The sequence below is a fragment of the Mus musculus genome, chromosome 1 (genome assembly GCF_000001635.26).
Source record: "Mus musculus strain C57BL/6J chromosome 1, GRCm38.p6 C57BL/6J".
NCBI lineage: Eukaryota > Metazoa > Chordata > Mammalia > Rodentia > Muridae > Mus > Mus musculus.
In genome coordinates, this window is record NC_000067.6 from 13,837,909 (window position 1) to 13,864,687 (window position 26,779).

At 42.9% G+C, this 26,779-nt stretch overlaps 1 long non-coding RNA gene across 3 annotated transcripts in view; it reads left to right on the top strand.

Moving 5' to 3' along the window:
- Window positions 1-8,591: 8,591 nt before the first annotated feature.
- The window catches only part of Gm31195, a 35,434-nt gene continuing 17,246 nt past the window's right edge, over window positions 8,592-26,779 (top strand). For 2 of the 3 annotated variants that reach the window (XR_373211.1, XR_373210.1), the window contains exons 1-2: window positions 8,592-8,821; window positions 24,716-24,841. This is a non-coding gene — a long non-coding RNA (predicted gene, 31195). The remainder of the gene's footprint in view (window positions 8,822-24,715; window positions 24,842-26,779) is intronic. The other variant, XR_373212.1, reaches the window with a different exon arrangement.

Genomic DNA, 26,779 nt, shown 5'->3' on the forward strand with positions numbered 1-26,779 from the left:
AAAATCCAAATCAGTGACCCAGCATTGAATATTGTAAGGAAGAAGACCCAGGCACCTCCAAAGGCAACTGCACCAAGCTCGCTCATCAGCAGCTCTAAAAGCCAGGGAAACATGAGATTTTAAGTTCTGGCAGTAAATAATTGCTGGCAGAGATTGGTATATCTACCAACCCTATCTTTTAAAACTCACAGAGAAGTGAGGACATTTCACCATAAGCAGAGTTAAGGGATGCCATGACAGCTGTATTAGTTACTTTCCTGTCGCTATGGTGAAGACCTGGAGAGGAAAGTGTCAGAGAAGTCGGACAGAAACCCAGGCAGGGCAGGATCCTGAGGCAGGAGCTGATGCAGAGGCCGCAGAGGGGGCTGCTTACTGGCTTGCTCCCCATGACTTCCTCAACTTGCTTTCTTATAGAACCCAGGAGCTCCAGCCCAGGAGTGCATTATCCCTAGGCAATTGAGCCTTCTCACATCAAAATGTCCTATGGATTTGCCTGCAGGTAAGCTGATGGAGGCATTTTCCTAACCCAATTTCTTCTTTCCAGATAATTTTAGCTTGTGGCAAATTGACAAAAATCTATCCAGAACAATGATGAAGGAACTCATAATAAATGTAAAAGAATAACATTGTTTCTTGTATAAGATTTTAGCAGTATAAACTAGAAATTAATTTCAAGAGATATACAGAAATGGGACAAATGATTGGACTCTGAAAGATAGACTCTTTAATGATCAGTGGGTCATAGAAGAAATAGGGAGAACTGAGCCTTGGCCTAGAATAACATAAAGGTTGACTACCAACTCAGCTGAATCTTTGAGGTACAGCTAAGGCATCTCTAAGAAGAAAGTTTGCATCTGTGAGTGATTACATTGACTAACACACACAAACAACAACCAACCAAACAAATATCCCATAAATAAGCTAACGATATCACTCAGGCATGAACTGGCCACGTGCAAGGGTGGAGTGTGGTGAGGATTGCAAGGGTCAGACAGCAACTAAGTAGAGACTGAGAGAACACTGCACAGAAACAAGCCAACAGAAAGCAGCTCCTCTTAAATAATAGCTAAGATAGGCAAACCCATCTCTACACTCACCAAAAGAAGTAAAGACTCAAATAAATAAAATTGGGGGCGGGGTATATGTAGCAAAAATTTTTAATGAGTTCCAGGGGAATTAGGGAATCAAACTTTGAACATATGCATTCTTAGAAACAGTAAAATCTAGAAGAAATTGAAAAATTTCTAGGAACATATGACCTAGCTTAGATATATCAAGAAGATATAAGCAACTTTAGCAGATCCATAGCAATTAATAGTATTGAAACAGTAATATAAACATCTCCCAACAAAGAAAAAAAATTCAGGGCCACATGGATTTACCGCTGAGTCCTACTAAACCTTTAAGGAGGAGCTAACACCAATATTCCTTAAGCTGGTTTGCAAAATGGAAAGGGAAGAAATAAAATAAGAAATAAAATAGAATCAAATTTGTTCTATTAGGCAAAATTATCCTAATACCAAAACTAGAGAAGGAAACAAGAGAGCAAAAAAGAAGATAGAGCATTTCTCTGATAAACATGGACCAAAAAGTTCTCAATAAAAATTTTAAGCCACATTCTGAAACATGTTAAGCTCATATTCCACAATCAAGTTGGTTTCATCCCAGAGAGGCAAGTTTTGCTCAACATATGAAAATCGATAAGTAATATGATAGAAATAGGCTTAAAGACAGAAGGCATATGATTTTCTCAATAGACACAGAAATGCCTTTGAAAAATTCAACATCTTTTCTTTTCCTTTCTTTCTTTCTTTCTTTCTTTCTTTCTTTCTTTCTTACCCTTTAGTTTATGTGTATGAGTGTTTTGCCTGCATGTATGTCAGATGCACGCAGTGCCTGAGGAAACCAGAAGAGGGCGTTATATTCCCTGGAACTGGAGTTACAGATATTTGAGAGCCATTATATGGGTGTTGGGAGTTGAACCTGGGTCCTCTGGAAGAGCAGCCAGTGCTCTTAAACACTGAGCCATCTCTCCTCTCAACATTTCTTCTTGATAAAAGCCCTGAAGCTACTAGAAGTAGGCTGTTCACAAAAACCTTAGACTCAATCCTGAAGAACCAGAAACCCCCAGTAGGGAACACAGAAAGTACGGGTAATGTATACTAAGAGTTACAGGAAGGGATGAGTGGAGCAAAGGGCGAGACAAGTGTAACACTGAGAAGGAAACGGAGAAAGCAGTGGTCAGAGAAGCAGAGGAAGCTGTCAGGGGAATCGTGAAACACTCGCTGTCGGCATGTGGCACAGAGCTGGAGCGTCTGTGAAAGGGGAAGAAGCGCATGGCTCTGACTTAACGGCATGTGGAAACTCACCACAGGAATCTAATGAAATGGTCAGAGAAACGTTCAGAGACACCAGCTTCAGAGACTGATGGACAGAGCAATGTATGATGCCTCACAAACTGTTATTATAGGATTGAGGCTTCTAAACAGTATTCCTCCAGTTATATTCTGCTGAGTGCGCATGTCTCTAAGATGGTAATGATCACCACACAAATATTACACATGCATAAGAGACCAATCTTCCTGTGGATTTATTATATCCACATATTAAAAGCTCTATGAAATTCCATATTAAACCCTCTTTCTAATTACTACCCAGCTTTTCCAAACAGATTTAACATATGAATAATTCTTTCCTGAGGCACCTATTAAGCCAGCCAAAGATAGTTATTTTCTTCAACACATAGATTCCTAAATACATACATTTTAATAAGTGGCTTTGAGGTAGGCCCAGAGTAGCACACAGGGAATAAACACTTAACCATTATTAGTCTGTGACTATCTGAAACTCAGGGTTCTTCAATACAGTGGTAGATATGGACCTGCAAGAACTGTTATTGTTATTAAGTGTAGGGTTAGAGTGCTATGCCAATTTTCAGAACTTTATACACTCACAAACAGTGGGTACCATCTGCAGCTTCAAGCAACTATGTATTAAAGTATTTGGAACAAACTTACCTGTGTGCTGAACACAGAGACACAGCTGTACTGGCTGGTTTTGTGTTTTAACTTGATATAAGCTGGAGTTGTCACAGAGAAAGGAGCCTCTCTTGAGGAAATGTCTCCATGAGATCCAGCTGTGAGGCATTTTCTCAATTAGTGATCAAGGAGGGAGGGCCCATTGTGGGTGATGCCATCCCTGGGCTGGTAGTCCTGGGTTCTATAAAAAAAGCAGGCCGAGCAAGCCTGGGAAAGCAATTTAATAAGCAGCATCCCTCCATGGCCTCTGCATCAGCTCCTGCCTCCAAGTTCCTGCCCTGTGTGAGTAACAGGTCTGACTTTCTTTCGTGATGAACAGCAATGTGGAAGTATAAGCTGAATAAACCCTTTCCTCCCCGACTTGCTTGTTAGTCATGTTTTGCGCAGGAATACAAACCCTAAGACAACATTTTTTCCTTATTATTATTCCCTAAAGTCTAGGGTCTAAACAACACAATGTAGCAATGATTTTATAGTGTTCACATTGCATTTAGTCTAGACTGTCTGTCCACATGTGATCCACATACGTCAGTCTTTATAGTAATACATATAACATAATAATAATAAATGTAAATAATTTAGATATGGTTTAAACTGTCTGAGAGACCTGAGGAGGTTGTATATGAATACTATACATTATCTGAGGGACTTGTAAATCTGTGGATATTGGTATATTTCTCTCTCTCTCACCCAAGACTGTGCTGTCTGATGTAATATAAGCTTGTTTCTCACAGTCTGGGATGCTGGGAAATCCAGGAAGAAGGCATTGATTGGCAGACTTGGAGTTTGGTGGGCACTCCTTGATTTCCAGAATGGTGCCTTTTATGTTCGCTTCCAGAGATGAATCTTGTGCTTCACATAGCTGAGGAGCAGAAGGTCACATGGCTCCCTGAAGCCTGCTTCATTAGCCAAGTAAATTCCATGCACTTCTTTCTACTCTAGAGGAGGAATGGCCTGGTGCCCATATGCTGTTCCATGTCTGCCTCCATAAGACAGAGCTGAGCTTCATGCCCACTTGAGCTTACAGCTGCAGCTTAGTCCTCAGACTGAATCCTGCTCACTGCCTTCTTGGCCCTATATACAGATGTGGAGGGCCCGCCCTTTGGGCCCTTTGTGCATACTAACACTGTCTTCCTTATCTTCTTCAGGTTGCAGTATGCAGTTCTTCCTCCAAATTCCTGGAATAATCCAACTTTTATCTGCCCAGTGTTTTCCTTTTCTGCTGGTCTCAAACAAAATCTGATTTCCAGGATTTTGTTAGGACATTTTGACACTGGTTTTGGGGGACATTCTAAGCATATCCTTTGTAATGAAAAAAAAATCTGCTAAAAAAGAAAAGAAAAGAGAGGAAAAGAAAAGGTCAGAATACTTGGGGCAAAATAGGAACATGTGACCTAAATTTTGCTTAGACCTAAAATCTGCTTTGCTAGATTTATAGAATATGATCGCCAACAGTGACTGGCGTGGCTCTGCTGAGCATCTTATCCGTGTTCAGGAAATGAGTCTATGCCCACCAGCTGTCCTCTCGCTAGTATCGGGAATCGATGCCATTGCAAGCTTTCCTGTGTTCCTTTGCTCTGGGTCCCATGTGGTTAGTTAGGACTACTCTTTCCTGGTGTGTTCCTCGATGGCCAGAGCATCCTCTGAATTGACTTTTCCAAGCTGCTTAGTCTTTTCTAGAGAGGAAATAGGAAAGACATGTGAATCACGCCATATATACTTAATTACAACAATCAGATACAGGAGGAGAGACAGGCAGGTTGGGAATGAAATTAGGGCTTCTAGCCTGCATATAAATAGATTACACATCTGAGCATAAGCAGGAAATGAGGAGCGGTTTTTATTCCCTTTGATTGGTCCTAATGCTTCTTTGCTTCCCCTGATGTGAGCCTCTCACCTGGCTCGGGGGAATGATATCGCCAAAGATACCAGTGGATCTTCCTACCTGGCCAGTACTTGCAGTAACGATGGTATTGCGTCTCTTTCACTCAAGCAACAGTCACTTGGGCCAAAGTTTCGAGGAAATTGGCTCTTATGGACTGCCCACCGTTGGAAGTATGGCTAGTACCACAGAGGAACTTAACCTAATAACAGTGAAACTGAACCGAATCACTTTGTGCTACTCACAAGGCAGGACCACACCGATCCAATGAACATCCAGCATGGTGCTGTGTCCTCTACTTTTGGACAAATAGGGGCTTACAGCGTTCACTGGTAAGTACCTTCCATCATAGGTCTGGGCTGGCTGGGCTCGATTATTTCTTGGTCTTTGCCAGACAGAGTCCGGTGTTGGCCAGCCTGGGCTCTCAGCGGGAGATAGTGGTTCCTAGACCATTTAGGAAGCTGTAGGATGGAAGGCCTCTCCTTGCGGGCCGTTGCTCTCAGATGCTAGATTAGTGGCCGTCTTTGCTCGAGGCCCCTTCCCTCTTCCAGGCAGCACAGCCTACAGAACCTCTGACGCTGGGCACTTCTCTTGTCTCTTGCTGCTAAGTCTGTAAAAGGTCCTCTTGGTTAGGTATCAGGTTCACCCAGATAAACTCCAACTCTTAAAGCCAACTGTTTTGGGACTTTAGTTGCACCTACAAAATTCCTTTACAGCATATTAAGGATAGCATTTGATTGAAAAACAAGGAAAACAAAAACTAAAACTTAGGAATGGGATTCTGAAGGGGCTGAAGCCAGAATTCTGCCTCTTTCTGGCACCTTCTTAGGTCTCCAGTGGTGACTTAGGTTAGATTTGATTTGTTTTAATTTCAGATTTCAATCCCATCTCAAAGATGAACTCTTAGGAGGTTGATTACCTTTATTCCTCTGAGTCCTGTTATACTCTTCTCACTTTTCAGAGGTGACGCAGCCGGATTGAATCGCTGGTGGCTGCAGATGAGTGCTTTGGTGAGCATGGCTTTGTACTGTCAGCCCAACGCCTGTCTCTTATCCTCTAATGAAGTTTAGCAATGTAGAGATGAGGTGGCTGAGACCAGTGTTCTGAGTTGAGGGGAAGAAGGGAGCTGCCTTGAGAAGAGCCGGGAGGCGTGAGCCTGTGGGAGGGCTTTTAAGCATTAAAGACAACTTACTTGCTCTCTGTCAAGGTTATTTGGCATGCACCTTAGCCTGTTTTGAAAACTATTGAGGTCAATATATAGCATGCTTTTGGTAAAAAGAGTCCCCTTCAAATCCTCCTGCAGGCTGATAAGGACTCCTCATACACTGAACTGAAAAAGAAAACAAAACTTATTTCAAGCTACTTCGCTGAATGTATTTTAACTGCTTTTAATTTGGGCTACCACATGCTGAAAAAGAGAACTTATTGAAAATTCAGACGGTTGCAACCAGCATGATAAAGATGTTGCCAGTGTAGTTCAAGGGGTGGGTGTAGGGTAGAAATCCCCTCTCCTCCACCCCTCAGTTTTAGCTGTGTCTTATTTAGTGGCTGTCCTCACTGCTCAGATTCAGAGGTCAGAGTGGGAACAGCTGACAGTGTGGCTGTAGTTCAGAATGAACGCCACAGTCCTTGAGACAAATAACTGTACTGCCAGGCCTCAGACACTGCCTGCTGAAGAAGCAAGGGCTTTACACACAGTCTCACGCTGGTCTCATCTGGAGCTGCCAAGCGCCTTGGTTCCAAGTCTGCAGAGGGCATGGGTAACAGTATAGAGGTGGCCTACTCTGAGGAGTAGATTTTGCTATATTAGAATTTGGGTGAAGAGAACCACTTTCTCAAGTTGAAATAATTATCTGTAGTAGTAGAGCTTCTTCAAGAAGCTTGAGATTTGTTTTAAGCTTAAGTTGCTAAAAAATTTGAATGCCAATTCCTTTAGCCAGAATGAGAAATAAAATGATAACAGAAACTGTGGTACTCATTTTAATGAAATCCAGGGGTCCCGTACTGCTATCAAGGATTCCAGTGGCTTCAGAATCACCATCAAATTACCCTGTGGCTACAGAGTATGACATAATATTTCAAAATAGTAGATGTGTCTATTGCTAGCTCGGTCTTTGTCTTTCTGTCTTTCTTTCTCCTTCTCCTCCTCTTCCTCCTGCTCCTGCTCCTGCTCCTCCTCTTCCTCCTCCTTCTCCTCCTCCTCCTCCTCCTCCTCCTCCTCCTCCTCCTCCTCCTCTTCCTCCTCCTCCTCCTCCTCCTCCTCCTCCTCCTCCTTCTCCTCCTTCTTCTCCTCCTTCTCCTCCTCCTTCTCCTCCTCCTCCTCCTCCTCCCCTGCTGCCTCTGTATGGGTATCCTGGTGTATGTGCACTATGAAGCTTCATGGCTGACAGCAGAAGGTTCCCTCTGTCTGTCTTCCTACTTCAGTCATTGAGCCAAGGTCTCCCAGTTGAACCAGAGCTCCACTATGCACTTAGTCTGGCTAGGCAGCCTGCTCTGGAGACCCCTATCACCCCCTCCAGTGTGCTGGGACTACAGGCACATTTACTTTGCATTTATATGTGTTCTGGGGAACTGAACTGTGATCCATACTTGTGTGGCATGTTTCATCTGCTGGGCCATCTCTGCAGGTCTCCCCCTGCCCCATTGGCAATGTTCACTCATGTAGTTTCCTCCTCTCTAGTTACTAGCCATTAATTAGCTGTTGGGTGTCTCTCCTTGCTGTTTCTTCTGTTAATGCTTTATATACGTATGTATGTTGACACGCTAAATTAAAATGCCACTGAAAACACATTCAACACACTGTTATTTTTCTAGCTCACTTCATGTAGAAATCCCTAGTTTTGTTGACGTCTGGTTTGCTGCCATGAAACGTTCCTTTCTTTAAAGCCCCCCAACTCCCACCCCTGCCTCTGCTCTTCAGGGACTGTCCTCCAGTGCTGGCTCAGAGCTCATCTCAGCAGAGTGTACCAGCTGCATCACTTTCCATAGAATTTCTAGTGCCTTTCTGTTTCCCAGCATCGTGGGAAACATTTCCGACACAAGCTGGTAGCAAACATTTTAGTCAACAACAATTTCCTTCAGAAATGAGGGCAAATCATATGCATTGCTTTGCAATAAGGAATTGGATGAATTACATTTTTCTGGGCATTAGAAAAGGTGCATATAATCTAGTGTTAAGAAAGTTAGTTACTTAGAATTAAGCATAGTTCAACTAGTCATATTTTAAAATTCAGGTTCCATGTCCTGTGACTTGCCAGGATAGCTAATTGATTCAAATAACAAGTTTAATTTTCCCACGTTTACAAGGGAACTAGATAAGAAATGTTTATGTATACTTGTTTCAAACATTTAGGCTGTTTGTTTTTTAACCATCTCCGTTTTGTTATTGAGAACTGTCTTTTCTATTACTCCATATCATAAATTAAGTTTTGAAATTTGAGATCTAGGTGAAAACCAAAAACCAACACAATGGTATGATTTTAAATCAGTGTCAACTTTTTTTTTTTTTGAGCTATACCATTATCAGCCCCATAAATTAGACACATTTAATTTTCTTAAGAGAAATTATTGACTCTGAAGATTAGAAACTAAAGGAGTTGCTCTTGATTCAATGGACTCATTGCAGATGCCACGGAAGGCTTAGCTGTGAAAGCCCCACACGGAAATGCTGCTTGTGCCTAACGCTTGCGTCACAGTCTGGCGTCACAGTCTGGTGTCACAGTCTGGCGTCACAGTCTGGCGTCACAGTCTGGCGGGAATGATAACCAAAACCTTAGAGTCCTTCGGATAAGCTACCTGCGGATCAGGGGGGAAGTCATTGCAAGCTGAACAGAAGGCTTTGTGTTGAAGGACAGCCATTGAAGTTCAAAAGGCTTAGCCGAGGTCAAGCTGGCAATGTCAGGTATTTCCCCAAGTTCACTTCATTCAATTAAGTTGAAACAGTTCTGCTCCTGTGAGGGGGCGTTCCTTACCCGCAGGGGCCCCGGCCCAGGAACAGCTTTCCTCTGCTACATCCGTGTTGGACTGATTTTTTTTTTTTTTCCAAAAGATGGATTGGGTTGATTCTCAGGAACTCTGTATGAGAGTACAACACACGAGGCTAAGTCTTAGAACAGTCTGGAAGTCATGGCGTTTATCTGAATGGAGGAGCCAAGTGTCTGCAACTGGATTCTTCTGAGTTTGTTTTTTTCTCGATGAGGCAGCCATTCCTGTGACTGTCCTGTTAATTGAGCTGCTTTCCTTCCTGTTTAGTCTAAACTTCTGTCGATTGCTTTGACCCGAGCCTAACCCAGGAGTAAAACTGCCCTGGCTGAGAGCATTCTTATAAGTTCCTGTCTTCTCCACTCAAATATTCAAATTTCCAGACAAAATTTCAAGCAGAACGGTGCTCATCGCTGTTTCACTAAAAAGTACTTTTTCTGGGATTTTATCTTTGTCTTACCATGCCAATCTCTTTTTATATACGGTCTTATTTCTTAGTTAGAGGGATCATTTCAGAAACATGAGTGAACTCTGTGAAGGGGACATATCCTAGCTGCCACAAATGATCAGATTACAGAGATAAATTGATATTTGAGAGGTCTGGAATACTGAGTAATTACAGCACACACCTTCAGGAAATTTACAGACAGACACACACACCCCTTTCTTTAACATCCTGTGTATGGATGTGACTATAATTTTAAATTGGACACCATTTGCCAGTATTCATGTTTATTACAGTTTAAGAAATATGTTTAAAACCCCACAATGCCAATACCTACTTATCAGTCAGCTCTTGGGCAGATATCTACAAACATTATCAGTCAGTACTTCCTAACCTGGTTAATTGAGATGCAACAAACATTATGTTAGTATATCCTAACCTGGTTAACTGTTTGATTCTGAACCTATCTTAGCCCACCCATCAAAATCTTTGAAATTAAGATCCAGCAATTTAAAGTTTTACAAGGTCTCCTGATGGTTCTGATCTGCAGATTTACAAAGCCTTAAAAAAGATATCAGTCTAGAAAATGATGTCCTTTTGTTCTATGAGTTTGATATTGAGGAAGGTGTTCAGTAAGAAGGAAACAGTATGTGGGTTTTTTATGTGCACAAACATGAGGTTATGATCAGTCCAGTAGAGCTTTCTGCTGACTGTCCACCCAAGGCTCCACTGTATAGATAAGAAAATGGGTTCTGTTTAACTGACAGATATCAGAAAGTTAATAGGTAAGAGCATCAGGAGCCAGCCCCCATCCTAGCTGCATGACCAGGGCTTCTGAAAGCAATGGGACTTCTAGTTGAGGCCTCAAAGCGACGTCACTGGAGTCCTTTTGGTGTCTTCCCTTCTTAGTTCCCATGGCTCATCTATATCCATTCTCCTTCATTATCCATTCCTGCTTAGAGCACATGGCTGAGTTGCTGAGTATTTGTTTCTGTGTTGGGTGGCAGATTGGGTTCGGCCCTCTGCCCCCTGTCCTCCAAGAGGTAAGATTTGTTTTCTGGACAAGAGTAGAAAGCAAAGGGCACTGAGCTTTCCAGTGTAACAGCAATAAAAAAAAATTCTCTGGGTCTGACTTTGTCAGGAAGACTCCAGGGGACAAAGACTTTGATTCATGTCATGGGAGGCTTTGAGGATACAGGCACAGACACAGCAGGAATAAGAAGGACATGAATGAAGGCCTGCGTTCATGTGTTCACCTGCTTCTGTGTCTGCAGGCTGAGGAAGTGAACTGTGGAATAAGGTGCAGAGGGAAGGACCACACATCACCACTCTGGCTGGCCAGACCCCACAGGGCACTGTCGTTGTGAAGAGGTTTCTTTCAGGATCATCGCCCTCTTCCTCCACGAGCTGCACATTATTCTCCTTCACACACGTTCCCAGCTCCCAGAAAAATATGTGAGCCTCACACCCTAGAAGCTGGTGTCATTGTCCAGAATCAGATTAAGCACAGTAACCCCCATCAGCATCCAGAGACTCACGTGGGATTCTGGACTTGGTGAGACACAAAAGCATCCACACAATAGACACAAGCAGAAGCTCCCGAGGACTGGAGCCATCTCCTCTGAGTAGGAACAGGTGGCGTTTGTGGAAACAGACAGCCCTGGGCAGCTGGTGGACGTGTCCTTCCAGGTGGGCATCTTCTCTCCATTTAGCCTAACCACACCTGCTTCAGAAGCAAACAGCCGTTCTCATCTCCGGTGTCTCGATGCGAGACTGGGGTTCCGATCAACCATTCAGCTTCCAGCTGTAGTGGCTCATAATGTCTGGGGACTCCATCTGGCCTCTTACTAGGCAAAGAAAGAAAGAAAGAGAGAGAGAGAGTTGGGTTTTAGGTTTAGAGGTGGGCGTCCCCCACCTGATGGTGTGTGTGGTTTTGACCTGTTCTGATGCTTCATTTGCAAAAGAGATTTCATCATCCCTGCTGTGTGGTTAGACTTATCCTGCTGAAAGTCTCCGTCCCTGGAGCGTGTGTAGACTTGTGAGCGCCTGTCCCTTCAAGCTTTCATTGCACTGAATTAAGAAACAGTACAGTAATCTCATGAAAGATTAATCATTTCCTGTAAGCATCTTGTACCTGCAGACAGGCAATTACTGAAGTATGTCTGAAGGAAAACAAGGATGGATGTAGAAAGATATTGGACAAGTGTTTTTGGTAAAAGTTGTTTGGGTGCCAGCACTTTTGGGGCCAAAATGAACTTCAGTGCTGAGTTAATGGACCACAGTTTGTTTAGCACATGAGGAGTGATGTTTTCTTTGTAATGATAGCCAAGATCTCAGAGTTGCCTAGGTATTTCTCTCCAGGCTGTGCAAGTATACACATTCTTACCTATTTCCTTGTCTACCGACTTAGACAATTTGCAGTGAGTTCCAGTCCTTGTAACAGAGAGAATCCGCACTCTTTAGTGCCAAGGCTAACACTGTGCTTCCAATAAACTCATTTTTCTCCTGACCTGCTTGCTGCTTTGCTAACTAAGAGCCAGCTGATAAGTGATGCCATAACCTAAACCCCCAGAAGTCCTTGCTTTGGTGGCGATACTTAGGATTGTGAAGTCAAACATATTGAAATTTGAATTTTGTTCTTTCTAGTTTTAAGCCGTGAAGTACTGGCTAAGCTACGTGACTTCTATGATTTTAACCGCTCCCATCCAGAAGTCAGGTAGATAGATAAGATATCCACCACTTACAGAGGCTTCTTTGCACAAGTGACTATTGCTCCTTGCATTATCAAGTCATCATATGCATGGCATCTTCCAACAATACTTTTCTCATCTTTGCTTCCCTCTTGTCCCCATTTTCTCTGCAGAGCTCAAGCCCTGCTTGTGCTTCAGGTCTCAGCTGGGATGTTGTCTTCTCAGGTCTCAGCTGGGATGTTGTCTTCTCCTCCCTGAGTTAAGATCCCCACCCCTTTGCCTCTGATCACTGCATTAAAGATTCAAAGTCCACATGACATACAGGGTGCCAAAGAACTTGCATCCTTTCAGAATGCTGTGCAGACACTTTTGGTTTCAAACTTTTTCATCATTTCAGGATAAAACCCACACACCTCTGTAACTGGCTGCTTCCCCTTACTTTTCTCATGGCTTTTGACATCTCCAGTTTCTCTTCTGTCACCCCAGTTATCGGTTCTAGATATTTACCATAAATAGCACCAAATGAAGTGACTTTGTTTTGGGTTTCTTTTAATTGACATGATAGATAGTACAATTTTTATCATAATTTATTAATTTTGCATGCATACCTTTACATGTCATGGTAGGTGTGTGGAGACCAGAGGACAACTTCTGGGAGTTGAATCTATTACCATATGGGCCCTGGAGACAGATCAGGTTATCGGGCTTGGTGGCAGGCACTTTGACCCCCCTGAGCCATCTCATGGCCTCTACTGGGGAAGTCTTTATTTTTTAAGTTCCATATTGTAGCATATTTAATTCTATTTCATTCTGAGTAATATTCCATTGTAGGTACGTATTATGTAATTATGCCAGACTATTATTTTTACTTCAAAATGTTCTTGAAGTTAAATCTAAAGATAAACCCAGAGTCTAGAGTCATCTATATTTGAATAACCTCATTGCCAGTAGCTCTGAAAACCTTCGATTTAACGTAAAAAGACCCTAAAGCTGGTCTCTATCTTAGCTGTGCAATACAGTTCTCTACTTTAGCTGTGTAATGCCATTCTCTACCTTAGCTGTGTAATGCTGTTCTCTACCTTAGCTGTGTAATGCAGTTTTTTCTTGCCTGCAAAAGCAATGTAATGTACAACAGGCTGGCTGTAGGATGTCCTCGTAGGTGAAGGGCACAGAAGGGAAAGTCCATTAGTCTTCAGTGTGTATGGCCCAGCCTTCCACATAGTGGCAGGCTCATTTTTCCTGGATGGCTCTGTGCATCCAACGGTTCTTCAGGGCATGCTGTTTTGTTGTTGCTATTTCACCTCTCAAGGTGGCTCTAGTCTTTGGCCAGTACTGGGGACCAATGCTGCCATGAATTATTGCCCTCACACCCACTGCTGCCGCAACGTTTTCATGCTCATAAACTCCTGACTGGCTTCCCCTCAGGGACGTCAGCATTTGTAATAGCGTGCCTGACTCAGCTACTCTTCTAGAACTTAATTTAGTTTGTGGATATAGTCCAAGCCACTACCTGTCATGGTAAAAATGATGATTTTTATATTCATCAAAGTACAACCATTCAGAGAAAAATAACATGTTTTCAAAAATAAAATAAGAACATAACACACTTTATATCAAGCAATGGTTTTGTCTGGTAGTCATAAATTTCAAATAGTTTATCAGCACCTCTGAGGCCAGGATCAGGAAGAGCAGTGACATTTACAAATTAAACCTTGCTGAACTATGGTCAGACTTTGTGGGATCTGCATGTCCAGAGGGCTTTTCACTCTGTCTTAGGGTTTCTGTTGCTGTGAAGACACACCATGACCACAGTGACTCTTATAAGGAAAACATTTAATTGGGGCTGGCTTACAGGTTCAGAATAAGTAGTTCATGGCAGCACACAGGCAGACATGATGACAGAGAGGCAGCTGAAAATTCTACATCCAGCTTAGCAGACAATAGGAAAAGAGAATAACACTGAGCCTGGCCAGAACTTCTGAGACCTCATAGCCCACCCCCTAGTGACATACTTCCTCTAACAAAGCTACACCCATGCTGTAGCTGCCTCCAAGAAGACCACACCTCCTAATAGTGCCACCCCCCCCCCCCCCCCCGTGGACCTATGGGGGCTATCTTCACTCAAACCACCACATAGTCCAAACTGCAGTTTGGAGTTAATGAACAGTAACTTAAACATAGTGACCTGGCAAGAGTGGTTCCAGAGTACGGAGCCCTTCTCAGATCCTGGCTTGCTAAGCTGCAACATGGAACACAGCACAGCAGAGACTGAGGTAGGGCAATGTGGAAGGGATGCAGACAGCTTTATTGCATGTTTGTCCCTTCACTGGAAAAAGAGTATGTTAAGTGGAATTAAGATATATAAAAACAGGATGGTGGCTAACAGTCCATGCCTGTGCCTTCTGAGGTCTAGAGAGAATGGAGTCCTAGGAAGGTGTAAATATTTCCCATGAGGGTCACCAGAGGAGTCATCAATAGAAAAGAGGATTGAACTTCAAGAAGATCTTTGTGTTCTGGATGGTGTGGTCAAAGGTGATTGGAAATTTGCTTTGAAGACCCAGAAATGAACCCACACACCTATGGTCACTTGATCTTTGACAAGGGAGCTAAAACCATCCAGTGGAAAAAAGACAGCATTTTCAACAAATGGTGCTGGCACAACTGGAGGTTATCATGTAGAAGAATGCAAATCGATCCATACTTATCTCCTTGTACTAAGGTCAAATCTAAGTGGATTAAGGAACTCCACATAAAACCAGTGACACTGAAACTTATAGAGGAGAAAGTGGGGAAAAGCCTTGAAGATATGGGCACAGGGGAAAAATTCCTGAATAGGACAGCAATGACTTGTTGTGTAAGATCGAGAATCGACAAATGGGACCTCATAAAATTGCAAAGCTTCTGTAAGGCAAAAGACACCATCAATAAGACAAAAAGGCCACCAACAGATTGGGAAAGGATCTTTACCAATCCTAAATCAGATAGGGGACTAATATCCAATATAAATATAAAGAACTCAAGAAGGTGGACTCCAGAAAATCAAATAACCCCAATATAAATAGGGCTCAGAACTAAACAAAGAATTCTCACCTGAGGAACACTGGATGGCTGAGAAGCACCTGAAAAAAAGTTCAACATCCTTAATCATCAGGGAAATGAAAAATAACCCTGAGATTCCACCTCACACCAGTCAGAAAGGCTAAGATCAAAAATTCAGGTGACAACAGATGCTGGCAAAGATGTGAAGAAAGAGGCACACTTCTCCATTGTTGGTGGGATTGCAAGCTTGTACAACCACTCTGGAAATCAGTCTGGCAGGTCCTCAGAAAATTGGACATCGTACTACCAGAGGATCCCGCAATACCTCTCCTGGGAATATATCCAGAAGATGTTCCAACCGGTAAGAAGGACACATGCTCCACTATGTTCATAGCTTCCTCATTTATAATAGCCAGAAGCTGGAAAGAACCCAGATTCCCTTCAACAGAGGAATGGATACAGAAAATGTGGTACATTTACACAATGGAGTACTACTCAGCTATTAAAAAGAATGAATTTATGAAATTCCTAGGCAAATGGATGGATCTGGAGGGTATCATCCTGAGTGAGGTAACACAATCACAAAAGAACTCACATGATATGTACTCACTGATAAGCGGATATTAACCCAGAAACTTAGAATACCCAAGATACAATTTGCAAAACACATGAAACTCAAGAAGAACGAAGACCAAAGTGTGGACACTTCGCCCCCTTCTTAGAATTGGGAACAAAATACCTATGGAAGGAGTTACAGAGACAAAGTTTGGAGCTGAGACAAAAGAATGGACCATCTAGAGACTGCCACACCCGGGGATCCATCCCAAAATCAGCCTCCAAATGTAGACACCATTGCATACACCAGCAAGATTTTGCTGAAAGGACCCTGATAGGTCTCTTGTGAGGCTATGCCGGTGCCTCACAGAAGTGGATGCTCACAGGGTCCCCAGTGGAGGAGCTAGAGAAAGTACCCAAGGAGCTAAAAGGGTTGCAACCCTATAGGTGGAACAACAATATGAACTAACCAGTACCCCCCCGGAGCTCGTGTCTCTAGCTGCATATGTAGCAGAAGATGGCCTAGTTGGCCATCAACGGGAAGTGAGGCCCGTTGGTCTTGCAAACTTTATATGCCCAGTACAGGGGAGCACCAGGGCCAAGAAATGGGAGTCGGTGGGTAGGAGATAGGGGGTACGGGGGGCGGGGAGGGTATGGGGACTTTTGTGATAGCATTTGAAATGTAAATGAAGAAAATGCCTAATAAAAAATTGGAAAAAAAAAGAAGTTTGCTTTGAAGGTGGCTAGAACTTTTATCTAGACAGGTGATACAAAGTTGAGAAGTTGTCAGAGTTAGGACCATGAGCCACTCCATTGAGTTTAGCTCTGGAAGGCTTAGTGTGTCAGCAAACATATATCAAAATGTTAGCAGCTTTCAGCCTCCATTCCCAACCCCTGGAGCCAGCTGGAGAGTAGGTCTGAAGATTGGAATGGATGTACGAAAGAACCTGAAAGTGAACTGAAAATGTCCGATGGTGGGGACTCATTGCTGAGGAGCCCACTAGGGACTGCTTGAATCTCTTTGAAAACTGTAGGTCTTAGATCTTCAACCTTGCTATGCTATGGCTTTGGGGATAGCCTTGAATTTTCCAAACTTGTGTGCGATTTGGTTAGACTTGTGACATGCTGGTTTGTGAACCCCAGGGTGTTGCCTGTCTTTGCCTCTCCAGTGCTGGGATTACAGGCAATCACCTTCTTACCTGTTTTTTTACTTGCATTCTAGGAATGGAACTCAGTCCTTTTGTTCGTGGGGCAGACACTTTACAGACTGAGCCAGCCCCAGGCTCCAAATTCTTTTGAAGTGAATCATGAGATCATTAAGCATCCCCTTGGTGAAAGTTGCTGTATTCCTATAAACTTCTCTGATGAATCCTTGATCTAACCCATAAACTACTCCGCAGGTCTACATTGGAGTTATCTTTGGTTTCAGCATACCCATTGTTGCATGATTTGACTTCTTTGAGCTCAGAGTTTTCAGGTGTTTACTTTCTTTCAATCAGAAGTGCAAGTGTCTCAGCCTTGCGTGGGTAGTAACAGTCTATCCCTGGCTGCAGAGAAAGAAGGAAGGGTCCTTGTCTCCAACTTCCAGCTTCATAAAGAAAGGTGTCTCCTGCTCTCAGATCTTGATCTCTGACACAGGAAAGGAGTTACTGTTTTATTTATTTATATTTTGGGTCTGGCTGATGTGTTTGTTGTACAGTTACGTTTTCACTTACGACTCTACTTTGTCTCTGTGTAAGATAAGAAAGTGTCTGCAGCACAAGCTTACTATAGCCGAGGGACCCAGCTCATCCTTAGGGGGTGGAGAGAGACACATGATACTTTCTCCTATCCTAGAAACACATTGCTTGATAGCTAAGAAGTGGTTACCGTTCGGCCCTACATGCAACTTTCGTGGTTCCTCAGCAGCACATCTGGGATGCGCTGGGGAGTCTCTGGACTCAGTTGAAGTCCCCTTACATCGTGGTGGTTTATGGGAAGCTTGATGTTAATCTCTTACCTGCTTTGGAAGTTTCTAGACAGCTCATGGGCAAGAGGGAGCAGTAGTCCAAGGCAGAGGAGGAGCCGGGAAGCCCTCCATGTGCAGTCACAGCTGCTTTGTGATTTTAGTCAGCTGCCTGCTGTTCACATAGGAACATTAGGGTCTGGCTCTGGACACATCTGATCTGGAGGTTTGAGCCAGAGCTTGCTTGCTGACCCTGTAGCTTAGGATGACTTACATGGCCTTTTTAACCTGTGGTGGGGATAAAGTGATAAGCAATTTCTTGGGCTTTGTCTTAGAATTTAGCGATGGGCGGTGGGCACACAGAGTCCCGAGTCTGGCACACAGTTATAGCCCTGTCCACTGCAGCTGCTGTCTGCCTTCTTAGATCACATTCTGAGACCAGTGCAGATTTTTTCTACAAGTTCAATTTTTTTTTTTTTATGGTAAGTTTCATTGTACGGATTTTTCCTGGGATTTCAGAAAACACATACATCATTTCAAAGTCCAGAGAGACTTACATTTGAAAGTGGCATATATAGAATTGTACTGATAGAATGTATAATTTATTTTAGTATTATAAGTTAATGGAAGCAACGAGGAAGAGACTTTCCTTAGGACAGAGAAGGATTTTGAGCGTTACATATCCAGAGTTTAAAGGCTGGTGGAGGTGCTATTGAGGTGGTTCACTCCCTTTTTTATTCATTCATTCATTCATTCACTTATTCATACATTTACTAAAGTATTCCTTTAGGATTGAAAGAAGCAAGGATTATAATAAATACTTGACTTTCCACGCTAAAAATGTCACAGTTGCCAAATTCAAGTTCAAACAGAGATGACATGAGGTGGAAATGGACTCATAAGCCTGTTGCCAGGTGACCTTCTATAACAGCCCTTTGAGGAAATCTGGGGAGCAAAGTGAGAGCGCATGGCTTTCATTATCCTTGGAGTATAGTTTGACTTGAAAAATGATAGGAAAACTGGGAAGAAACCATTTTTGAAGCCAGTTTTTAGAGAAGGTCAGTCAGTATTTGGCTAAATGCAAAGTAATACCAAATTCAAATATTCGTTTTAAAGGTCCCTGCCAAACATGGAAAGACTTTTGTGGAAGGAACGGTGAAAAGGTAATGTCTGTCCTCACCTCAGAAATCAGCCTTTTCCATGTCTTCCCTATGTGAATGCTAGACCTGCAGATAGACCTGCAGATAGACCTGCAGATAGACCTGCAGAAGGCCTTCAAAGCAGGACCCACTGTTAAATCCTGACAGGAGGCTGGGGTGGGGATTGGGTTCTGTGTTCTATGACCACTGTTAAATCCTGGTGGGAGACTGGGGGTTGGTTCTGTGTTTTAGATAAAGGTGTACAAAACATTCTGAAATCAAGAGTTGTAGCGGTGACATTTTAAACAAAATTAAAACCTAATTTTCAAAGTTTGCTGATTTTGTCACCATTGTGAATACTAACTTTAGATTTATTCTTATTTCTCCCCAGATGTGTAAAAAGATTTTTAGGGACACTATATTCTGACAAAATTATTAAGTAATGGGAATACTTCAAAGACTTTAGGCTTAGCCTCTTAAGTGTGCTCTGAATGGGATCAACAGAAACATTTCATGATTGCCGAAACTTGTAAGGATTTATGATTCTACAATGGCTCTGCTGTGTGGGCAAGGTTCCAGTTCCTTGCTGATGCTTTCATCAGACAATCTTGCACCTCCCAGAAACCAACAGGACAATTTACCCCCAAATAGTTAGATTTCTTCTTAACAGAGCTATACCCCAAACCGATTGTTTTGTTTGTTTTGAAGCAAGGGCTCACTACACATTTCAGACTGGTCTTCAATCTGTGATCCTCCTGCCTCAGCCTTGTAAGAGCTGAGATTCAGGATAGGTTTGCACTACTGAACCTGGCCCAAAGTAGGGTTTCATCTGAGCCCTTGTTTAAAAGTTGAGCACTGAGTACATTGCCTTTGCAAGCAGAAGATGCCCCAGTTCACAGTGTTTTCTCTTAGCAGACTAAGAGAAACTCAAATGGCCATTCTTTAGAACAAATGATTTTACTGAGCACATAGAATCCAGGAGTCTTAAATGAAAAATGTGTCCTTTAAATCATCAATGGTGTAAAGCTATTTAGGGTAAAACTAGCGAGAAAGAGTTCAGGAAATACAGGGCTGGTAGCATGGTAGCATTTCTGCAGTCCCTCTTGTCCCTGCTAGCCCCGCCCTCACCCTGCACTGCTCTACATCTCAGCTCAGCTAGAGTGAAACGAGAAGCCTATATCCAGGTACCACATCGCCATGAAGGAGCCACCAGTGCACAGTAACAGGGAAGGGCAAGTTTAGGGAAAGAACATTCACTAACCCCCAGTTTCCTAGAGAGGGAATTTGCAAGGCAATTTGATTAAGGGCAGGCATGGCACAGGGTCACTTTTTTATGGCCACCTCTCAGGCATCCATTGTGTGGACACAGAAATCCTTCTGTAGAATTTCCTCCAGAGTCTACATTAGGCACATTGGACTTGAACTTGCTTTATAATGAAAAAGATTCTTCTTAATGTACAAAATAGCAATCACATGGGCACCAAAAATTCAGAAATGGATATTATATTCTGGTTTCAAAAGAAAGCTTCTGGTAAGATGAACAATACAAAGAGAGACAGAGAGAGAGAGACAGAGAGAGACAGAGAGACAGAGAGAGAGACAGAGAGAGAGAGACAGAGAGAGAGAGAGACAGACAGAGAGAGAGAGAGAGAGAGAGAGAGAGAGAGAGAGAGAGACCCATATAGTGTTAGGCTCCTTAAATACTTAATCACTAGAAAGTTTAACAGTGATGCTTTGGATAGTTTATATTTCAATAATTTATCACTCTTAAGTTGTGCCTATTGAATCTCTCTAATTAGCCACAGGTTTATGATGGGTTTTAAGGTAATCTATGTTATGTTATGGGTACTATTTATTTGGCTGATAAAGGTTTGCTGTGATTGGTTAAATAATTAGCAGTGAGCCCTTGGGCACCAGCCGGTGCATGTTTAAGCTGGAGAACATATGGTACCAGTAGGTGCTGATTTGGTCTTTACAGAGCTGTGTAAAGTCTCATAGAATTATATTAAATAAAAATGAAACTTGACACCTTTGCCTTCAAAATTTAATTTTGTAAAAGGGGATCGTGGCATCCTCCCAATGGCACATGTCTGCTGACTAAGCAGGTCAAGCTGCTGTAACTGAATCCTAAAAGCCAAGGCTGCGAAGAGAAATAATTGGAGAAAAGGAAATTGTGTTAGTAAATTCGTCAGTCCCTAATCGCTGTTCTGTTGATCAAAGGTGTCTAGACACTGCCTAACTCCAACCCAGCTTTTGTGACTGTTACAAAGAAGCTTATGGGCTTGTTAGCTCAATTCAGCCTGGGAAGATGTCTGTGTAAACAAACAACTTCCAACACTTCTCTGCTGCCAGCGTTACCTGTTGTCTGCCTTTATTTAGAAATTGGACTGTGTATTAGCTGTTACTCTTTTGGAAGCTACAGCCCACAGCCCACAGCTGACCAGCTCACAGACTTACCACAGTTAAAAAGCAGAGGACACAATCTTGTTCTTGCTCCAGCCTGGTTGAGAGATCTCTGACTTAACAAGAATGTTTGCAAACATGCTATACCTTCTTTGGACCCAGATCTTTTGGGGAGTCAATCTCGACTTGGGGAGTCAATCTTGACTTCCCATATTCTGTCTTTTTCTCCCATGCCATTTATGATCGACACATTTTTTAAACATACTATTTAAAAAATAAAAATACAATCATGGTATATGCAAGTGTGTTCTCATCTTTCTACTTGGAAATAATGACACATATGCATTGAGTACTTAGGTTCCAGAAACTTCTCATACATGTTGTCTACAATATCCTTTCAGAATTGATGTTTTTATCTAATTTTTGCAAATGGTCAAACTGAGACGTTAGGGTGCAGGTTGCGAAGCTCAGCTTAAGCATCTGGTAAGCATGAAGTCCAAGTTGAGACAAGCCTGGCTATGAAGCCCCTGCTCTCTTATTACAGGGCTATAGGAAATGCCCCAGGTTCCAGCTGTCCTTGAGGGTGTGCTGAACAGAAGCCCTGGTGATAGGATTTGCCTGGCAGTGACCCCTGTCTCAGCATCTCTCCCCAGTCCAGCTAGGCAGCAGCAGCTCTTGTCATTGGCCCATCATTGTGGGTAGATGGAACACTCTCAGCTGACTTTCATTTTGGCTAGCTTGCTTCATAGGACTCTGGGAATGGGATACAGGATTGGTGGGTTTAAGAACAAACTGATTTCCCAGGCAGGGCAAGTGAAACTAAGATGGCAGGAGCCTCTGAAGGTTTCTGATCTTTGCTACTAGAGGCCAGCATACAGGTGTTAGAAATCTAGACAGGTGGCAGCAAAGGGCTTTGGGCAGGCTAAGCCTCAACCGGACACCATCAGTCAGAGGTTGTTTATGACTAGGGATCTAAAGACCTGCAAATACATTCTGCCTACGCCAAAGCACCTGGAAGCTTACAGGCTGCAGCACTCCTAAATAGATTAAATGTTCTATTCTACAGAGACCAGACACGGCTGATAGAGAAAAATCCAACAGGAAGAGTGAGAAGTATATTTTATTAACTGCCAGGAACTGGGTACTAAAAACCTCATTGCTTTAAGTAAAAAAAAGTTCCCTTGACTGTGCTGGCTATAAAAGGGGCATGTTGACCCTTTATCTCTTCGTTCTTTTAAGACAAGCTATATAAAAAGAGGAAAATATCAAAGTGACCTCAAAACATGAAGGAAAAGACACATTCCAATAAAATGTCATTTTCTTTTTCTTGTTTTCAAATTACCTTCCCCCCTCACTCCTGTGTTCTCTTTCCTCTTTGTGTCAGGACATTTGACCTGATGTCCTGTGTTCTTCTCTAAGACATAGCCGTGTGGATGTTTCTTAATGTTAAGCTTGTTTTTGTGTTCTGTTTCCCTAAACATGAATCCATTGTTTTGGAGTCAGAAGAACATATTGGAAATGGTAGTGTGCATCCTGCATGAGCGACTGAGAGTGCATCTGAGGAGTCTGGGGAGAGTTAATTGCTGACTCCTTGGAAAACTTGAGCAACAGATTTGGCCTCTGGCAAGGCAATTTTATAAAAGTAAGGACAAATAGTGAGCCAGACTGTCTCCCAGCTATGCCAGACGAAAATCTGTCTCTCTGTCTGTCTCATGCATGCATGCATGCATGCAAACATATATACACACAGACACAAAGATACACAGTTATTCATGCATACAGTCATTACACTCTCATACACATACACAAACATACATGCACCCACAGACACGTTACCTATATCACCAGTGAAGTTTAAGTTCATTTTTCTAGAACCACTCAACAAATTATCTTCTAGTTAAAAGCTGCCTGCATCAATTTTGACTTTCTTCATGTAGATTGTTCAGCACTGGGGTTTAACATCCTGACCTAACATTTGACATATTAATCCTAATTTTAATCCGATACCAAGGCATTCTGTTGTACTGAATCAATTCAAGTTAGTTCAGAATTAGGTTGCTCCCACCCAGAATCAATAGCCCCACTGTTACCTTTCTCCAAAGCTGACCACCCAGTTTTGTGAGGATCTGCACTGACTTAGAAAATCTGCCACTACTGGAAGAACCGGCAGCTCAGATGCAGCCTGTCATTCTTCCGGTCTATACAATACCCGCTCTTTGTCTGTCGTCTCCTGAATAGCCTGACAGAACTCTGGCCTGCCAGGCAATGAGATCTTTATTCTCCTGGAAGGAATGCTTTGCACACCAACATTATTAAGAAATTTCTGGACAATGTTTAGTGGCTAAAGACTAATCCAAGGTTCTATTAAAAAGGCATCTGGGTAATTAAAAGCACATTTGTTCTCAGCCTCCTCCCAATTTGTCCATTAGTGGAATAAAAGTCCAGGACAAAGGGTCATGTGGTTCGGTTATATTTTACAAGAATTCTTCAGGAAGTTGAAAACACATGAGCGTTTTCCAAAGATACATATGTTTATGGCCTCCTGGCACAGCAACTACAAAGGTCCCTGGCTTTAAGTGGAGGCTGCTTGTGACCAGTTGCTATTGCAATCAAGAAACTTGTACTGAATCTTCACAATTTGTCCCTGAAATGATCAAGTTTGTTGTTAGAAGGCTCCCCAAACAGGGACAAGCTGGCACATTATCTCCTTTGGGTTAAGGTTAAAAAGAATCGCCTCCCTGTGTGTTTATCCATTTGAAAAACGAAACAAATAAGCAAAAAAATTCAAATACTTTTATATGCTTTTACCTTACAGCTGAAGGCTCTTCTGAGCTCTCTTTCTAATGGATTTTTCATGCATTCAGAAACCCCAGGCACCAAATTTCTACATTACTACCTAGCAAAGTTCAGTTTTCAAAACGATACATTCTTTGTCATTCCTATTAGTTTGTCTTAAAAGCTGGATAGGTTGAGAAATTCATAGCTATGTGTAGATAAAAGTTTAAAACACCTTTAAAAGTACCTTAAAATTAAGTGAAGACTTAGTATGCTTCTGTAGGCTTCTGTTAAATCACTAACAGTGCAAGGATCTGGAATTCATCAGGATTACCATGCTACAGTGTGTGTGTGTGTGTGTGTGTGTGTGTGTGTGTGCGCGCGCCTGTGTGCATGTTTGCAGACCTTGAGAAAGTGGGATGCTGGCAACAACAAGGACACAATCAATGTCGAGTGGTTAGGGAGGGTGCCAGGTAGGCAGACAGACAGACAGACAGACACACACACACACACACACACACACACATACACACACACACACACACACACACACACACACACACACACACACACCACACACACACACACACACACACACACACACACACACGAGCACACACACGAGCACACACATGAACACAGATTGGAGAAGAAAGAGAAACGGAGACTCTCAACTCGGGTTCTACCACCTGTTTTGGATATATCAGATCAAGATGTAAATTTTGCTTACTGTTATTCGAGTGCTTCCTAAAGGCCAGGCTAGGTATTTCTCTGGATCAGCATATCAAATTCTGACAGGGGTATAAATCATCCTCATTTTCAGATGATGCTTATATGATGTGAGCAAGGTCCTGCGATCTCACGGCGCTCTGGCTTGCTGCTTCTATCCTGGTCCTTTTTATTTCAGCAGAATGGCCGAGTAAACATGCTTTGAGATGGGCACAGGCAGGTGGGTCGAGTCCTGACTTCCTGCATTCTTCTGTTCATTTGTTCCTTCTGTTACCTACTTATAAACCACCTGTAATACACTGGCTAATGTTTAAGATATAACAGTAAGTGAGCTGATCTCCAGCTCTTGCTCTTTACATCTTACAAATGTAGTAGGAAAGAGAGACGATCAGCTCTAAAATTGTTAAGAATTGGAAAACAGACAGGAGGGCTTCGCGGGCTTCTGAGCGCCTCCTGGGGGATTGGAAACTAGGCAGGGGTATTTGGGAACAGCTTTCCAAAGAAGAGCCTCCGGTTTTTAAAATTTTATTATCTTCTTTATTTACATTTCAAATGTTATCCACCTTCCTGGTCTCCCTCCAAAATCCCTCTCCCAGTATCCTCCCCCATCCCCTTGCTCACCAACCCACCCACTCCTGCTTCCTGGCCCTGGCATTCCCCTACACTGGGGCTTAGAGCCTTTATAGGACAAAGGGCCTCTCCTCCCATTGATGACTGACTAGGCCATCCTCTGCTGCATATCTAGCTGGAGCCATGAGTCCCACCATGTGTTTTCTTTGGTTGGTGGTTTAGTCCCTGGAAGCCCTGGGGGTACTGGTTAGTTCATATTGTTGTTCCTCTATGGAGCTGTAAACCCCTTCAGCTCCTTGGGTCCTTTCTCTAACTCCTTCATTGGGGACCCTGGGCTCAGTCCAATGGCTGTGAGCATCCACTTCTGTATTTGTCAGGCACTGGCAGAGCCTGTACTACAGGGCAATTGTGATTTAAACAAAACAAAACAAAACAAAACAAAACAAAACAAAACCTTCATGGTATTGGTACAGTGACAGGCAGGTAGATCAATGGAATAGACTTGAAGATCCAGAAATGAACCCACACACCTGTGGTCACTTGATCTTTGACAAAGGAGCTAAAACCATCCAGTGTGTGTGTGTGGGGGGTGGGGGGGGTGGGGGGAAGCATTTTCAACAAAAGAAGAACCTCTTTAGCTTAGCTTAGAAAGTGACAAGCCATTTCCTAGATAAAGAAGCAAGGGAAAACAGGTCAAGGTAGGAGTAGCAACAAAGTCTGAGTTCTGTAGGAATGTATGCATGGCTGCACTGTGGCCAGCTAGTCGAGGTGAGCAGACAGGCAGGGAAGTGCATAGAAAAGATGCTATCCAGGCTAGGGAGCACTCAAGGGTGTCAAAGGCTGCTGTCATTGGAGATAATATTTCCCAGTGTTCTTCCTTTCCAATTTCCTCTTTCTTTGCACACCCCAGACTCTAGCCAAACTGAGGTCATTATTAGCATCTCCTCTGCTGACTCCTACCCCCCCCCCCCCCACACACACACCCTGGGCTCTGGGGAGCTGTCCTGGAGGTTGGACAGATCCTGCTCATCAAAATACAGTTCTTCTGACCTCATGAGAGCATGAAGGAAAGCACCGCTTTAAAACAAAGTCTCCTTCTGACCTGGAATATCTGAAATAAGTGAGAGAGGTGGGCCTGTTTATGTGATAAGTGCTTCCATGAGGTGGGCGATTAATGGTGTTTTCTGCCAAAGAGTGAGGGGACAAAAGGTTTCCCTGGGCTGTTCTTGGCTGGAAAAGTCAGCTCTCTGCTCAGCAGAACAAATCCTTGTTAGCACTTTACACAAGAGTCTCCCAGCTTTTCCTATTTACACTGCAAGTGCACTGGAACCCGTAGAGTGGTTCTGTGTACCTGAAGTTTGTCATTTGTTTGAGGACACTATATTCATGGAGGATGAGAAAGGCAAGATTTGGAAGAGAAGAGAGGACCATTAAAAAGCCAGCCAACACAGGCAGACCTCTCTTTGGCAGGGCAGATACTTAAAAGACTACTCCAAAATGAGTCCCAAATGAGAGTTCCCTCCATGCCTCTTTGCTGGAAAGTTACATGGATCCCAAGCTATAAATGCCATCTTCCAGAACAGGCTGT